Below are 18,764 nucleotides of genomic sequence, written 5' to 3'. Positions count from 1 at the left end.
GAATAGAATTCGGTCGAGCTTCAACCAATTCGACCCGTTTGAGAAATAAACAAACAAACCCACCCATGACCACTCACAAGTAAATGGGTTGAAATTGCGCTTCTGATTATAAAACAGTAGTTTCTAATGTCAGTTTTTTAATCTCTTTGTTCACTGAAAATTTGCAGGCTGATCTACCAGAACACTTATCAAAGCATTGTTTTTCTACTTGGATGAAGTGGGGTTTTAATAGATGTGGAGATTCAGCTTCATAATATTATTGTGGATTCATCATGTTGTATTCAAGGTACATAATATTTTATAATCATATTTAAAAAAATGTTTGGGGTATGCCCTTCAATAGTTACCCAGTATGGCCGATAAGCGACCCGCCTAGGCGTGTAAATGTGGTCTCACCTAGGATTTAACATAGCTCAAGCTTGGTTTGTGAGATTTTTCAAGCTCAGACTCAGATAATCTATTATTTAATTCAATTTTTGCAGATATGTAGTTATATTTGTGTATAATTATAATTATATTCTGTGTATATAACGTAATATATTATTTAGTTATTTTTATCATATGATATAATAGTATTTGTTATATTAAAAAAATAGCTTGTGTATATAAGTACATTCGTTCAGGCTCGCGAGCCTAGTCAAGCTCGGGCTCGTTTAATAGTATTTATCGTTGATGTGGTTTCTAATTCTTTAGGGTTTGTTGATGTTGAGGGTTGCTACAAATTGGAAACCTGAAGCTGCTACTACATGCATCCATCGTGATCCTATGAACAAGACACATATGCATGGATTCGTTATGCGAGGAGGTCAAAATGTACACCAAGGGGGCAGACGTGAAATTAGGAATTCCCTTTGATCGGATTCCATATATTTTATGGTATGAAATTGAATTCCTCCGGTCTCCTTTGGATTTGTTTTTATAGATGGAATTTGATATTCGTTGCTGCTGTCTATGGACTATCCAATACCTTTTACTTTTGTACTTTATTTGCAAAAAATGCTCTTTATTGATGTATAAATAAGATGAGTACCAAAGCAGAAGCAATATGGTTGATTCATGGCGTGACCGAGACCATTCACTAAACAAAAATCATTCAAACAACAGAGAACATGTGATCAAAGCAGTGAGTGATCGTGATATAGCTCATCTAAACATTTGGATGGCAATGGGTCGGGTTTAGGTATTCCCAAACCCATACCCGATTATTAGAGCTCGTCCCAAACCCGTCGGGATTTAATCCGGTAATTACCCATCGGGTATCGGGTTTTCCCATCGGGTTTCAGGTTTCTTATCGGGTTTTGACAAAATACTTGTCGCATATGTTAAACAAAGAATTGTTTTCACAAATGAGATCTTACCACAAACACCAATCAATCACTTCTAGTTAATTGCTTTCTCTTGAGCAAACAAAACCAACAACTACCTTGATTGATTAGACTTCAACTACTTGAACACACAAGTTTGCTTCAAAACAGAGTAGCAATTCTTCTTGTATGTTGACTTACGAATGAAACAAAAATTATAGTGAAATGAAAAAGACCCAAGGTAATATAGACCGGTCGTATATACTAAATTACTAGCGTATTACAAATCAAATACTAAATTTGATACAAACTCAATATAAACTAAGACTATCCTCATTCACAAACCAACCAAACTCAATTTTTATTATAAAACTAATATCTCTTTCTTCAACCCAACCCAACCAAACTTTCCACACTCATTAGCAACTCAATCTTAACTATTTTTTTATTAAATAAAGATAGTTTATAATTGTTTTTTTTATTAAACGTGATTAGAAATATAAAAAATAATTTGTTATGAACCAATAGAAAGTTGACAAGTATTGGATAATATAAATCATAGTGATTAATATTAATTATATGTTATATTATATATAGTTTTTCAAACTTTGGTTTTAATAAAATTTATACCGGTATATTCACAAGAAAAAACTGAACGATGCTATTTTTTTAAATTATTTTAAAAACTTAATTATTAAAATTTATTAGAGAAAAACAATATTAGTGTTAAAACTAATTAGATGAAAGAAAAAAGAAAACCATTCATGTCTTGACATTTGGCATTGGAAAAGATGGAGAATAGTTTGTTGTTTGCCAATCTGGTTTGCTAGCACGAACGGTTTGGTCTAACTCCTTGCATTTTTTTATTTTCCAAATAGTGGAACAACCCACCTAAGATTCACCAATGGGAGTGGTCAGTGTCAAGTTATTCTATAAGAAGGATGAGAAGAATTTCTAGCCACACAAAAAAAGCCCATTAAAAATAATAAAAAAAATCATAACTCAAAATTTAATAAAACAACGAAAAAAGTAAAAACACAAAAATGTTTCCACCACATTTCTCGTTCTCATAAAAAAAACACAATGTTAAGTGAAAAAAGTCGTATCTTTTTGTTTATCATTGTGTTTTTTTTGTTTTTTTTGTCATTGATTGTGTCTTTTTTTCTTGACATTGTGCCTTTTTTCTTTATATTGTGTTATAATACTCAACATTGTGTTATATTTTGCGATCTATCGTGTCTTTTTTAGTTATAAATTTATAATTATGTATTTTGTTCATTTTCGTCATTGTGTCTTTGATCTCGCCATGGTGTCTTTTCGTCAATTTTTTATTATTTGTTTGTATGTTTTTAATTTTTTTATTATTACTTTTTAATTTATTTTTAAGGGATTTTTTGTGTGGTTACAAATCATTCTCACACTTCTCTTTTTTGTCTCCCTTTGTATTTTAACTTTACCCTGTAAACTAAATATTTGAATACAAATTTAAATATTTGAATTCAAATAATAAATAAACACATTATTAGTAGTAGACTCCTCAACTGCCTCACCAGACTCGTCCATATCTCCCTTATTTTTAGCCAACGTTGCATAAGTTTAATAGGACTAGACGAGTGCTCGCGCGATGCATCGGGTCTTTGAACGCTGACTCTATTAATCATGTAACAATTATAAGTGTTCATGGTTCGGTTTAAAACCTTGAAACCGTTTAAACTGGTCATCGGCTTGGTTTCACGTCTGGGTTGCTTACTTTCAGTCGTTTTTTTTACTTCATTTATCCTTTCAAGTATCATATTTTGACTTAGTTGGAATTAATGATACGGTTATATAACTTATATTAATAATCATTTTGAGCAAATTTTATTATCAAAGCTTAAACTCTTAAACCAAACCAGAACCAGACCGTTAATAACAGTTTGGTTTCAATTTTTAATGGTTTAGTATTCGTTTAAAAACAATCAAAACCGGCATTGAACACCCCTACGTAACATATTAATTTTTTTCAATTGAAAAAAAATTATAATAATATTATATACAAATTAAAGAGAATAAAATATTCGTTTTTATGGTGCAATATTTTTACAAAAATATTAATGTATGAAAAAATTATTGTCGTTTAGCAATCGTGAGTGAGAAGTTGGTTTAAAGTTGAAACTAAAAACATGATATGGTCAAAGATGAGGGGGCAAACTTGTAAGTTGAGTGAATTGTGTTTAAAAGACAAGTTTACCCTTAATTACACATGTACTTCATGCTTTAAGTGTTGTAAATTACTTAAAATTGGGTGTCTTAATTTGCCCTTGTTTGGTGTATTATATATAGTATAGATATCCTCGGTCCAAAACATGGCAGGTTTCTATCGGGTATATAATTGGGTAAATGAGTCAATTTTATCGGGTAATCGGGTATATTATAAATCCCAAACCCGTCCCATGCCCACAAAAAATTTCAAAAGTGATCCCAAACCCGTCCCAAACCCTAATGGGTCAGTTATTACCCGTCCCAATTATGTCGGGTTTCAGATTTTCCCATCGAGTTTAGGTTTCACTGCCATCCCTACTAAGAACCTAGTATGCAAATTGAAGAACTAAGATCAAACAATGGATAAGTGATCTAGTCCATACAACGAGTCAAGAGCAAAGATCATTTTTTTTGGTTAAACGAGAAATGATTATATTTAACAATTATATTGGGATAAGATGCATGGACTAAAACACAAAATCTATAGTTGGGGTGATTATATATATGAGCATTGCTTATGTATATGCTATGTACGTTGGGAAATCTTTTGAGCATGTATTTAGATGCGTCGATTATCATATTGGTATTCGGTGCTCACAAATTAATGTAAGATAATTAAAAATAAATTTGTGAGTTACAATTAAATTATTTAGGTAAATTCTAAATCATTCTTAATAGTTATGTCTAAAGCAGAGAGATCTTAAAGTTGGACCTAGTAGAACAAGCATGAGAAGTAAATTGGAACAATCCATGATACGTGATCACTCACTCATGTGATTATACACAATCCCAAAATCATCCCACCGACATCCCAAAATCATGAACTCGTACTTGGGTTTGTCTTGAAATCAACTCGAATATCTCGTTTGTTGGACTTCTCCATGAAGTCGTCTTATCTTTCAACAACCCCTTCATTGAAGAGATTACCCTTGAAAATGGTTTTACTTTTGCTAAACTTCATATTCTTGCCCTTTTACATAAATGTTGTAGGCCTCGTTCTACTGTTATAATTGATGGCTTGAGATCAAGAACTTTTTCAGCTACCACAAATGCTAATCTAAACTTAGAAATTGTTTCACGAATAGATATTTTGCCGGTACCCATCATAATTGATGGCTTTGATATTGACATTATCTAACAACGACTATAAGTTGTTGGTACCTGTCATAATAATTCACCAAGAAAACTAATACAAACTAAAACTAATATAAACAAAACTGGGCAATAACCGTGCCTAGCTCGTTAATTTTGACTTGTAATTGGGACCAAAACGATCGAGCCTCCAAACCCAACACAACACGACTCGTGCAATTAGTGAGTGTACGTGGTGGTAGAAATGAGAGAAACAAAAGTTGATAGGGGTGAATGTGAAGTTGTAAAAGATAGACAACTTCTTGTGAGGTCATTATGATTACAAATTTAATGTATTATTATCAATATTTTATGTCTTTGAAGACACTGTAACTCCATAACTCTCTGTAACACACTGCAATCTCTTCTCTTTGTTCAAGAACAATAATAATCAAGCCACCATATTCTCTTGATCGATCATTTCATTTGCTACTTGATTTTAAGGTACTAACTAACTAACACTCACTTGATAATACATGGGTTAGGGTTTGCTTGGGTTTGTGGATGTTAAAACGAAGGATTATTGGAAGAATTAGCAATGATCATCAACATATATGTTACTTTACTTACTGGTCTAGTTATTTTTACTTACTGGTCTAGTTATTATGGTTGAGCATATCAATTGAAGCTTCTATGTATAAAGTTGTGTTTTCTTTATCGCAACAAAAAAAAAGATGGATCAATTAGAAGGTGTTTTATTTTATTAATTATTAATGCGTAAATTTGACCTGGAAAACCATATTCTTTGCTATTCTATCGATTTTGTTGTCCGAAAACCCTAAATTCAATGGATTGATTGTTAAAACACATAGCGTGGTCTCTATCGGACCTCTCCATAGAAACAATCCGTCTCTATGATCATTTGGTACCGTGAAAGAAGCTTACGTGCAAAATATGTTGAGTGTTTTGCCGCCTACCCAAAGGGAAGAAATAACTAGATTATGTACGCGTGTTCAAGAAAAAAATGAATGAAATCAAGGCAGGTTATATCGGGGGGAAGTGGGGCTCCGATGCTTTGCATTATCTTATCACAGATCAAGTCCCCGATATACTGCATGACCTGGTGCTACTTGAAAACCAAGTACCACTTTTCATTTTTAAAGAACTATTTCAGTGCACCATGCCAATAATCAAACCAGATGTCTCGTTTGTTAGACTTCTAGGTGTTGTCCTATCTATTAACAACCACTTCGAAGAAGGCATAACACTCGAAGATGATTATGCTTTTGCTGATATGCATATCCTTGGCCTTCTACATAGATCTTGCAAACCCCGTTCTACCGCTGTAATTGATGACTTGAGATCAAGATTTTATCCAGTTAACACAAATGCTAACTACAACTTAGAAATTCATTCAACAGTAGATCTGCAGAAGGCAGGGGTCAATAAGTTTTAAGTTACTAACTTGCTTACTAATTATCGTATTAAATAAGTTTATGTAAAGTTACCAAATCAGCTTTTTAATGTTATGAAATAAGTTTATGAAAAGTTACTAAATAAGTTTATGCAAAGTTACTAACTAGGTTCATGCAAAGTTATCAAATACGTTTAGAATGTTTCTCCCCCTAATTTGTAAGACAGTAAAAGAGAAAAGGGGCCGTGAAACTCACATGATAATGATGGAATCCCACAATAGTCTCTTAAACCAGGATGCAATTAACCTTCTCATGCCCTACTGTATTAAGGGCACTAATAAGATTTACGAATTGCTTTCAACGTGAACTTTGATTTAAGTGTGATGCCGTTTTAGCAAATTTTAGCCGTACTTGTGAACTGTTCATGCTTATAATAAATATATGGATGAGGATGAAGTTGGTGTATAGAGAGGTAAAAATGTTGGTGTCCAATTATATTGGTTTTGCCCAAAAACATGTGCGTTACTATACCTTGAACTATAGGTCAAGTACTTAACAATATTTTTAGATCAATGACTTGTATAATTTAAAGTTTTGATCCTTGAAATCGAGAAATCAATTCCCATTGATTTAAATGTGTTGGTTTGCATAAAATGGCGATTTTTGCGCACCCGAATGTAAGGCAATGCTTAATATATTCGAATAAGACCAAGTTTTTAGTTATAAAAACTTTATAACATCTGTAATGGGTTAACCAAGACTTGAGTTGTTGGAAATACGAATCTTAAGTTAATAAATGTTTTTACTCGTTTCCGTTACGTTAAAACCTTAGAAAACACATAGTTAGAAAGCCTAGATTTCCTACTCCAATTATTATGAAATTTAGTTTATTCGTTTCTCATAATATATACGAATTTATGGAACTGTTTTTAGAATAAGCTGCATAGTTTAAAATCCAGAATTCTTAGTAAGGAAGTTCACAAAGTTATGAAATTTAATATATAAAATACTTATATGAAAGTTATTGTAAAAATATCAGATCTGTTTTGCAAGGTTTGACCATAAAAGCAAAGTTTCCAATACTTATGTGAGCATTTCAACGGCTTGTTCATGGGCTATTTTCTAAGAGGGTGTTTGGGTGAGCTTTCCAAATTTGTTATTTGCTTATTTGATTTTTAAAAAGCAAAAGTTGTTTGGCAAAGCTACTCCAAAAGCTTTAAAATAGAGCTTTTCAGAAATGCTTTTACTTTTCAAAAATCAAATAAGCAAAATTTAAAAGCTCACCCAAACACCCTCTAAAACAGGTCCACCAACTTCCATGTTTATCATCCATCATTATAACAACATGAAATGTAATATAAATTGTGTAAGAGTTCCTGTATAAGAGCTGGATATTTTGTTATAGGTTATACTAAAATGGTTTAGGATCAAGTTTAGCTTACAACTACAACGTTTGAAGACAGGGGCGTAGCTAGCCTTAGGGGAATGGGTTCGGCCGAACCCGTACAAAATTTTGTTTTAGTGTTATATATTAGTGTATTTTGACATCGAACCCGTAGGAATTTCAACATCGAACCCGTAGAAAACCCAAATCTAAGTGGTAAACAATCGGTCTTTTGTCCCTCAAAAATTTTCGAACCCGTAGGAAAAAATTTCTGGCTACGCCACTGTTTGAAGAGGGATAATCAGCCATGGACCCTAGCCAGATCTTCTTGTTTCTCCTTGTTCCATCTTCCCTTTTTACTGGCCGAGAGTGTGCAGCTTCTGGATGAGGAGGGGTTGGTTTAGAGGGTGAAGTAATGCAAAGATGGTGGTCAAGAATTGGTATGGTTTATATAGATGATTGGTGATCCATGTGCTTGCTTTATGATGGATGGTTTGGATGAGTTTAGGATGATCTAAGGGTGAATAAAGGTGGCTGAAAATTCCATAAACATTTTGTGTTTGTTTCCCCTCACACAAGAACCAATTGTGTGTTTTTTTCAGCCGAGAAAGAAAGAAAGAGGAATAGAGAAAAGCACATGGCTTGTGTGGTTGAGGAAAGGATGTAAGAGTCATTTCTAACATGAGACAAGACACCTTCTCATTTGGTGTAATACTGGCTGCACTTTCTCTTCTTGGTTAAACATTTCCATCATAGATCTCAAAAGTTCCTCATTTGACTTCCCTTTTTCTTTCTTGGTTGGATACTAGTCTTTAAAATGGTCATGGAGATGTAGTTTTAGTGGGTTTGAGTGTGTTTTAAATTATCATTAGGTGATTACATTTATGGTACTCTCTTTTAGTTATAATCTCGCATAATTTTCATTAAATCTCTTTTGATTTATGGCGTGTCTGTGACCATTCACTAAACAAAAATCATTCAAACAACAGAGAACATGTGATCAATGCAGGTAGCGATCGTCGATCTACCTCATCTTAAAACCTAGTATGTAAACCGGAGAACTAAGATCAAACAATGGATCGAACAATGCAAATTCAATAGCTAGAGTCGAACAATGGCTCGATTGTCGTGCCAAATGCAGAGTAGACCTTGAAATTTCAACGATAGAAATTTGTGGCTAGTAAAAAACACACTAGCTTGAAGAGCAAAAATTGGCTACAGGACGAATTTGTTAAATTTCAATTCATCCATATATAATTAAATCATTTAAACCACTATATATCTCCTTTTGTGTGTTGATTCTCTTTTATTATTTGTTTGTACACACATAAATTAATGTAAGATAATTAAAAATAAGTTACAACTAACTGATCTTAGGTAGGCTCTACATCATTGTTAATAATTATGTCTAGAGAAGAGAGATCTCAAAGTTGGACCCAACGAGCATGAGAAGTAAATAGGAACAATACACGTACAACCCAAATCATCCCATTGACATCCTCTTGAGGTAGGTGATGAGGGAGCTCAATGCAATCATATTAATGCGTACTTGGTTTATCTTGAAACTCTAAGCCTTGAAGAGCCACAAATATGTTGAATACAAACAAATCAAGTTGTTACAATCAAAACCACATTTAAGTAGTAAACTTGAACCAATTCGTTTTTAAAAGTTTCAGTTTATCTAAACAACTCTAGTTGTTTGTTAAACTTTTAACGTTTTTGTTATCGTAAGACAAATCTTTTCTAAAACGTTTGTTAGAATCTTGTAGAGGTTTCCTCCCAAAAAAAGGCCAACACACAATAGGTCAAGCCCAATCGATTTAAAATAAACTTGGTAGGCCCAAGTTAAAAGAACAGTACACTAGGGTTAAAGTTATCTCCACCAATAAATAGAAAAGAATGTCCCATCTTCACCGAGTTATCACCTCTCTCTAAACTTATGTTATCTCTCTTGTGATATACACACTTGTATGCACGGAGAGACCATAATGATGGTGGTGAAAACGGCTGTTGTGAGCCGAAATTGTCTCTCCCTACAAACCCACATCCCACTATATATTTCCGCCATGGCTCTTTATACTTTGCATGTCCTGAATGAGCCAAAGAATACGGAGTGTGGTTGTGTTCATCTTCATCACTAAAGGACATCTACTCAAATCCCAGACGGATTGAGTTTAGGTTTCTTCAAATATAAATGTGTTAAATTTTTCGGTTGTTTTAAGACAAACTGTCTTTTACAAGTGCGTTCATTAGTATATTGAATAAACATTTCAAATACGATCATTAGGAAAAGTTAAACATTTCTAACATGCCCTCGTTAGAAGATAAACCCTTTTCAATTTATTTCATAAAAAAATAGCCATATAAAATTGGCTGGGCCAAAACAATCGAACCTCCAAACCCGACACGAATTAAGCGAGAAGTTGGTAGATTTGAGAGAGAAGTTGGCGGGGCCAATTTGTAAAACATAGACCGACTTCCCATGTAGGGTATGTTAACTAACTCTTAATAATGGCTTTTGGTTTTGGGTTGGTGGATTTGGGTAAAAATCAGTCGATTGTAAGAAAAATTCAAATTGTGGCATGTTACCTACTGGACTAGTCATATTTATATTTATTAATATAAATATATTTTGGTTGAGCAAATTGAAGTTTCAATAAAGTTGTTTAGTTTATTGCCAAAAAAAAATGAGAACGAAGAAGAAAAAAAAAGTTGTTTCATTGATAAAAAAATTATTAATGTCTAAATTTGCCAAAGAAAAATGTGAAGGGTCCAACATCATTAAATGGGTATCGAACCGGTACAATACCGAAGACGGTACCGTCAATGCCAACTTTTTGAGTTGTAGTTATCGGTACCGGTTTGGTACCCTTATTTATCGAAATTTTATCTTTTGTATGGTACTATACCAGAAATGAACCAATCATTTACAGTACCGATACCAAGTTTTTGGGAATATCAAGATTGAGATTTTTGGGATCGGTATCTGGCAATACCGGTTATTTACCAAGCTCATCCCTAGCCCTAATCAACTGCCAAATTCGCTGATGTGCTATAGATTTTAATGTCTTCAAGTTTTAGCTCTAAAAACTAAGTTCAATGTATCCAGGAGGGTTTCATCGTCTTGAAGGAAACGAACACGCCCAACAGATTAGGCTAGAACACTACATGAATTGAGTACACCATGCCAATAATCAACCAGAATATCTCACTTGTTAAACTTCTTCGTGAAGTCATCCTATCTTTCAACAACCCCTTCAATGAAGAGATTACACTTGAAAATGGTTCCACTTTTGCTGATCTTAACATACTTGCCATTCTACATAGATGTTGCATGCCCCGTTTTAATGTCATATATGATTACCTTAGATCAACTACTTTCTCAGCTAAGACAAATGCTAATCGGAACTCAGAAATCAATTCAGATGTAGAGCTACACAAGGCATGGGTCAAGTTCACACCTAAAAGAAAATCACAATGGCTGATGGAGATGAAAGTGAGATAGATTGTTTTATGGCTTGTGAGTCTTGAAATCCCCGTATTGAGTCTCGATATACTCAGCGAGTTAGTTATTAGGAACCTCATGGTATATGAGAAACAATGCACATCTCCTCTCTATTTTGTATCATATATGCATGTTATGATTGAAGAGGATGTTGCTAAGTTGGTGGACTTAGGGGTTATTATCAACCGTATGCGTTCAAATGAACAAGCTGCAATCATACCCAACAACATTTTAGGAAACTTTCTTTGGGGCTCTGTTTACGAATAGAAGTGGGACACGATAAATAATTACTACATTAATTCCACGAGAGCCTTGTTGTGGAAGACTTGGATCAGCAAACCCTGGAGCCGGTTTTCTAAAACCATCAAAGTCCTCGGATTTGTTGTAGTTGTGGCATCTTTAATATTTTTAATTTTGGATTTATTAAGGAAAAATAAACACCAAGTATATATTAACGGTTAGTCCTATATATCTTCTTTTCTTGTTCACTTTTACGCAACATCTATTTCGCAGTCACTTAAGTAGTTTCTTTTAAAGAAATCATTTTTGGGAGTAACCTCAATTACTTGGAAAAGAGCGCATGCATGGATACCACTAAGTTATAAAGACATTGATAGTTTCTATGTAACTACCTTAACCAATTCATTTTGATATAATTGTTTTATTCCAAAAACAAAAATTTCTTTTCCTTTGTAATTTAAAACTAAGTTTGTTTATTGTCTGGTACATTATACTTAAGAGTTGGATCATGGATGATATTTTAATATTGAGATTTTAATGCGCTTTTAATATAATTTCCTAATAAGTAAGTAATTTGGGTTTTGAAAACCTGAGTGTTAACAGCTGATCATCAATTAAACCTGAGTGTTAGAAGCTGCTCATCAATAAATAACTACTTGAACAACCCCAATAATCTTGCTTGTTGGACTTCTATGTGAAGTCCTACATATCAACAACGCCTTCAATGAAAAGATTACACTAAAAAATAAGTAATTTTTGGTGATCTTTATATTCTTGGCCTTCTACATAAATGTTGCAGGCCCGCTCAACTACTATAATTAACATGAATACCTAATCAGTTAGATAATACTCCCTCCGTCCTAATTTAAATGTCCTATTTTGACTTTTCGAGTCTTTCTTTTGCAACTTTGACCGTAAGTATTTTTGTTCGTGTCATATAATACTTGATGAAAATTATATCAATGTAAAATACATTTAAAACTCAATCCATTCATATAATTTTCATCAAGAATTATATGACACGAACAAAAATATCTACGGTCAAAGTTGTAAAAGAAAGACTTGAAAAATCATACTAGGACATTTAAATTGGGACGGAGGGAGTATCACTTTACTCAAAACATGTACTTACATAATGACCTATTCAAGAAGCAAACAAACTATTAACAAGTTATTGCTACTGTAACCTTTTAATGTTCCCAAAAAGTGTAATGTTTAACTTAAGCAAGCTGAAACTAATTAAGCACATCTATCATGTCAATAACAATTATGGTACAAATTATCACAAGAACAATATGCATAAAAGTGATTATAGTGGCAATATAAAAACTTAAAAAAGTAACTCTGTGTTTTAAGTGTTGAGTAAGAGTTAGAACAACCATTAGCATTCATATTTCTATTAATAATTCTTAATACGCGTGTTCCGTTCACAATTTGCAAGTAATAGCACATAACACTAATAATCCTAGGCAAATAAAGTTAAACACAACGTACAGGTTAGACGATTATCAGGGCAACTAATTAGAAAAATAAATAAATATAAAGAATCATCAATGAAACACCACAAGCCCTAAACTGTTGGCCAACTCAAAGAATAATAATATATACATATATATATATAGAGAGAGAGAGAGGAGGTTAACGTACAATAATAGGTTATCGTACATTAGGTACGCGAGACCATACACCATCAGATCCTAATTGCAATTAAAATTACGCAGTGGCATAATAGTAATTAAATCAAAAAAATACTTCTCGCTGATCGTCATTTGCTGCAAGCCTTCAACCATAATCAAATCATCCACAAAACTAAAGCATAATCAAAATCGATAAACCCATTATCGCTATAGTTTAGTAATCTTCAATTGATCAAAAATTGTTGATTTAATCAATAGAATTGATGTGTAGGAGGCTTTAGAATCATCAATCGATTATAACATTGCATAATAATACACTTAATTGAGCTATGATTAGGAATCATGTTTAAACGTTCTGCACAAAAACTTTAAACGTTCTGGACTTTTTGTATAGAACTTCTAAACTTTTTATACAAAACTTCTAATTTTTTTGTCTAGAACTTCTAAAGTAAAAAGTTTAGACCAAAATGAAGAAAAAGTTAAAACGTTCTGACCAAAAATGAACAAAAATTTAAACGTTCAACTAATACGTTCTGATCAAAACTACAAATTTAAACGTTCTGGCCAAAATGAACACCTTTAAACGTTCAAGTTTAGATGTTCTGTACCAAAACTTTAGAAGTTCTGTACCAAAACTTTAAAGTTCTAACAAAAGGTTTAGAAGTTCAATCTAAATTCCACCCTTAAAACGTTCTAAGGTTAAACCTTTAAACGTTAAGGCAAAAAACTTTAAACGTTCAAGCCAAATTCTCATTCTTAAACGTTCAGACTTAAACCTTTAAACGTTCAGTTAAAACCCATCACTCAAAACTCAAAATTGATCAATTGAAGCTTCAAATTGATGATTAATTTGATCAATTTCAAAGTTTAAATGATTAATTAGATTAGCAATTTCAATTTCAATCGGTCAATTTGATCAACTGACCTGTGAACAACTCGTGACGAAGGAAGATGAGGTTCACGACGGTAACGTTGATGGTCGCGACAGTGAATGCAATCATTGGACGGTGACGAATTGATGAACGGTGATAGTGAAGGCGGACAAAATCGATGGGAGCAGTAGATCATAGTTGATGAAATTTACAATATTGCCATCGCGTGATTTTGAAATCAACAGTGTAGGAACTCGCGTACGTAATGTACGATTAGGGATTATTGTATTGGATCTTTTATCTATATATATAGATGGGATCAGGATCATGAGAGAACCTTTTTGAAATTGAGAACTATGAGAACCATTTTGGACCACAAAAAACCCAAAAATAAAAAAAAACATAAAAATCAAAAAAGTAAAAATACCAAAATTTTTATTTTAATCATCTCGGTTTCATAAAAAAAACGGTTTAGCTAAATTATATACACATATGTATAATATATACATATATGTAAATTTACATGTTTTTTTTGTACACATGTGTATAATTTAAGATAAATGATATTGTACGTATGTGTATATTACGTAACTAAAGATTAAATAAAATTATACATATGTGTATAATACGAAGTTTTTTTTAATTTTTTATTATTTTTTTTAATGAAACCGGAATGAAATATAAGAATTTTGGTTTTTTTACCTTTTTAAAATTTTTAATATTTTTTGTTTTATGATTTTTTAAATATTTTTTTAAAGGTGTTTTTAGTGGTCCAAAATGGTTCTCAAAGTTCTGGGGTTCTGACTTAACAAGTTGTTAACTTTTGACAAGGAATAATATATGTTTCTTACACTCAAGTTTCGATTTCGAGGGCAGACACCGTGTTAGGTGGAATCAATCAGGTGTTGAGGTGGTCATGAACAACCTCGCATGGACGAGGGTGGAAGTAAGATTAGGGGGAAGCAGACTATGAGAAATTGGGGGTCATCGAGACGTGTGGGTGGGTGTAGAGCTTCGACGGAAGTGGAGGGATTCGACGACATTGCAATTATTGAGAGAGGGTTGTGCTTTGCTTTTTAGGTGGACGAAGGGTTTGGGGAAATCAATTTCAATTGCAAAAAAGAAACTGTTTTTGTTTTAAGGTCAAGTATATCATAAGGTTTCACCAAAGATAATATTTCAGTTTTGGCGCTTATCTTTCCCTCCATAGCGTGAAATGAAATAAAATTTATTTTCATTTACTTGGTATTCAATTATTATTATTTTTTTAAGTAACTGTAGAAACCTATATGGATGACAAGTCATCTCTACCGCTAAATCTTCTTTTAAGGTCAAGGAAAAAAAAAACTAAATTAGCTATAGGGACGATATGTCATCCTTATAGGGTTTCAAAGTTAAAAATAAGGTTTCACCTAAATGGACAACATGTTGTCACTAATGGATCATATTGGTCCTTTATAGTCATACTAGCTCTTAGTGGATAACGACATAATTATTCGGTGTTATAAAATATAAGGGTTAGGTTGGGCTGTAATGAACCATCATTTACCCTAACAAAACCAATGTTGGATCCCTATGACTAACCGATACCTTAATTAACCAATATTTACTATACTTGAACGTTACTGGCAACATTTAACCTAATGACCAACATTGACCATAACTGGCCATCATTGACCAAATTATAATTTAATTGTCCATCATCATCAACCAATGCAAACCTTATTGAGCACATCGACCCTAACTAAGCACCACCGACCAATATTGGCCCTAATTTAGCAACATTCACCCTACCTGACTATCACTAACCAATCTCGGCCCTGCTTAATCAATGTTGGCCAGAACTAACCATCATTGACAAATATTGACCACAATTAATCAATATTGAACATAATTAGCTAATATTGGCCATGAGCCATCATTAATGACCAAGGGGCTATTTGGTAGCCTCTTAATAGTCATTAAGAGGTTATCTCTTAACGACTCATAGCCTCTTAATAATTAAGAGATAACCTTAAGTCTGAATGGTTAAGACTCAACTTAAGAGGCTACCTTTTAATGGTTACCTCTAAACCATTCAAACTTAAGACTACATCTTAACCAATATGAGCTTACGAACCATTTAGAGGTAACTTTTTAATGACCATTAAGAGACTACCAAACAACCCCTAATTAATCATCATTGACTTAATTTTAGGGGTGGCAAATGTGACCCATTGGGTTGAATGTGTTGTATCACAATGTATATAATAGGTCACAATTGGTCAAACTAAAAAAAGAAAATGATTGAAACGGGTCAAAACGAGTTGAAATTTCTCAAGATTTTTTTTGTTTAGGAACGAGAAAAATGGATGAAACTTTTTAGTACTTTTATTTTTTTATTTATATTTCGAGTTATGATTTTTTACTTATTTTTTAGTGAGGAGTTTTTGAAATAGGTCAAAATGGGTTGAGCTTTCAAAAATCCACTTTGACCCATTTCAAAACCCCTCACTAAAAAAAGTAAAAAAGTAAAAGTACTAAAAAATTCCTCCGTTTTTCTCATTTCATTAAAAAAATGAGAATTTTCAACATGTTTTGACCCGTTTCAATCATTTTTTTAGTTTGACCCATTGTAACCCATTATATATATTGTGTTACAACTCATTCAACCCAATGGTTCACATTTGTCACCCCTACTTAATTTAATCACCGTCATATAACCTAACTGAACGTTATTGATTATTTCTAACACTAATCAACTAGTAGTGCCCTAATTAACCAATAGTGCCTTAACCGACAACCTTAATTGACAATTTATTCTAAATGGTCATCAGTAATTATAATTGATCATGAATAGACCTAAATGACCATCAGTAATTCTAACCGATCATTACTTATTGTTTCACAAATGAATTCGGGTGAATGTTTCATACGTGTGATTTTAAATTTATACTCTTGCTCTTCATCCAACATGTTTTCTTTCTCGTCTTGTTTGGTTATGCCACGACCACATCCTGATTATCCGTACCTTGTTCTTCAACAGGAATTTCCTCATAATCTAGATTGCTAATCACAATAGATAAGTCCAAGGTTTCCTTCAACTCATTCGACTCTGGCACTACTTCCTGACTTATCCTCAAACAGGAGCCCGCTTCAAACCATTTATCTAACATGTTTGCTAACCCGAGCTTGATCAATACATACATATACATATAGTGAAAATGTTTTTCTTAATTATTTATCTAATCATTCATATTTACCAATCAATTAATATAAAAACTATTATAAATTATAAAACTATTTAGAAACGACATGCGTCCTTATAATAAATGGTTTTTGTAATTAAAATCAAAATATCTATACATATGTTAAAACTTTTAGAGATGACATGTCGTCCCTAGAAGCAGAAACATTACATAGGTTTTGTTTTCATCAAATTTGAACAAAACAAAAAACTAAAAAAATATATATTTTATTTTCACCCTATAGGGACGACTTGTCGTCACTATAAGGTAGTTAAACTTAAAAAGTTGAAAAACCCTATAGAGACAACATGTCGTCCATATAGGGAGAACTATAGAGACGACCTTTGTTGTCCCTGCAGGTTTGGTCCATATATACTTATGTTGATCCCCACAAGCATACGATGATCCTAGGGATAACCCACATTTTTGCATGTTTCAGGTGCATGCGTGAAGGTCCTTTCACAAATATGGGCCCTATATTTGACTTCTAACGGGTTTTCTAAAAGTTTTTAAATATTTTTTCGAGCAGTATTAATATGGCTATGGACTTGCTTAGTGTCACACTAATTAGTTGTTTTTGATGTACATGTTTAGGTACAATCTTCTACAAGTGTGGCCCCGTGCATTGCGTATTTAAGGGGTGGTTTGCATTGTCAGTTTGTGCAATAATGTGCTTGAATTATGTTTCGATCTCAGTCTTGTACACATAACTATCGTATTGGTAAAATTGCTTCTGTAAACAATAAAATGTTGGTACTTTCTTGTAAAGACTTCTGTAAACAATTGGGACATATCCTTGTTTCTGTTTTCATTCATATCATATTCCAACCACCACAAACCAGCCGTCATCTACTTCCGCACACGCCCTCCGTCAACCTCAGGAAGCACGGAGGCTGCACACTTGTTGAAACAAGCCATTTGCGAAGCGTGATCTGGTTGATGGGTCTTAGTTGGTCACTAACAGTCACGACCGGTTGATGGGTCTTAACTAGTGAGCATTATCTTCTATTACTTCAAATTTTTGTTTGAACGTACTCTTGCATAGGTGCAGTTATATATTTTCAATTTTTGTGCAAATTTTATTTGGCATAGAACATCAAAATCACTACTATCAGATTAGTTGTATGATGGAAATGGTCAACTGAGAACCAAAGCTTGTTAGTGATTTTAATGTAATTAAGGATTAACTTGTTGATTAAGTTAATTGTAATTTGAATCTAAATAAGTCGGGTGCGGGGTGCATACTTATTTGATCTTATTATAATTTATAATCCTATTGGTATTTAGGGGCGCCCCTAAGTCATGGGGGTTCCAATGGGGTAACGCCCCCTTGGCGGGGGTCCGGAGGGCGGCAGCCCCTGGCAGGGTCCAAGGGGCAGCGCCCCTGGCTGGGGTCGAGCTGCCAGGTTAGCTTGAAATTTTTTTTTGTGACATATATTGTTATATTAAAAAACACATTAGAAATTTAATTTAATTAAATTTCGTATGTTTTATTTGTCACAAATTCCAGAACGTATTTTTTGATTTTGAAAGTCAAAATCAGATAACAGCAAAGGCAGTTACAACTTCCTAACCCTAATTAAAACTACCCTTGATCATACGATATATAGATTCTCTCTGTTTCAGAAACTCTCTCAATCACCATACAGATTCTTGCACTCAATTTGAGCTTTATCCGGTCAAAACATTTGGGAACCAACAAATAATTTTGATCTGAAAGTGTTTCACGACTCTCAGATTTTCCTAATATATACGATTGAAGAAATCCCCAACAAAGCTTGCAATATATGCACCACACCAACTTTGTTGTTCTTCAAAATCCACAAAACCAATTCTGTTGGTTGTTTATTGATTTGGGATTTCTCAAC

General features: G+C 33.2%; 2 protein-coding genes across 3 annotated transcripts in view; one reads left to right on the top strand and one right to left on the bottom strand.

Moving 5' to 3' along the window:
• The window catches only part of LOC143535840 (uncharacterized), a 209,308-nt gene that overhangs the window by 3,118 nt on the left and 187,426 nt on the right, over window positions 1-18,764 (top strand). The window contains exons 3-4 of one of the 2 annotated variants that reach the window (XM_077029983.1): window positions 168-286; window positions 694-1,062. The gene's annotated coding sequence lies outside the window, so the exon portion shown is untranslated. Of the gene's footprint in view, window positions 1-167; window positions 287-693; window positions 1,063-18,764 lie in introns of those variants that run through there. The other variant, XM_077029984.1, reaches the window with a different exon arrangement.
• Window positions 1-18,764, bottom strand: part of LOC143535841 (CBS domain-containing protein CBSX3, mitochondrial-like) — a 259,822-nt gene that overhangs the window by 180,186 nt on the left and 60,872 nt on the right. The gene's annotated exons all lie outside the window — the stretch shown is intronic.

Source organism: Bidens hawaiensis, unplaced genomic scaffold (genome assembly GCF_021521415.1).
Source record: "Bidens hawaiensis isolate Kalapana, Puna unplaced genomic scaffold, B.hawaiensis_p1.1 tig00010636_1, whole genome shotgun sequence".
NCBI lineage: Eukaryota > Viridiplantae > Streptophyta > Magnoliopsida > Asterales > Asteraceae > Bidens > Bidens hawaiensis.
This window is presented reverse-complemented; position numbering and strand designations above follow the sequence as displayed.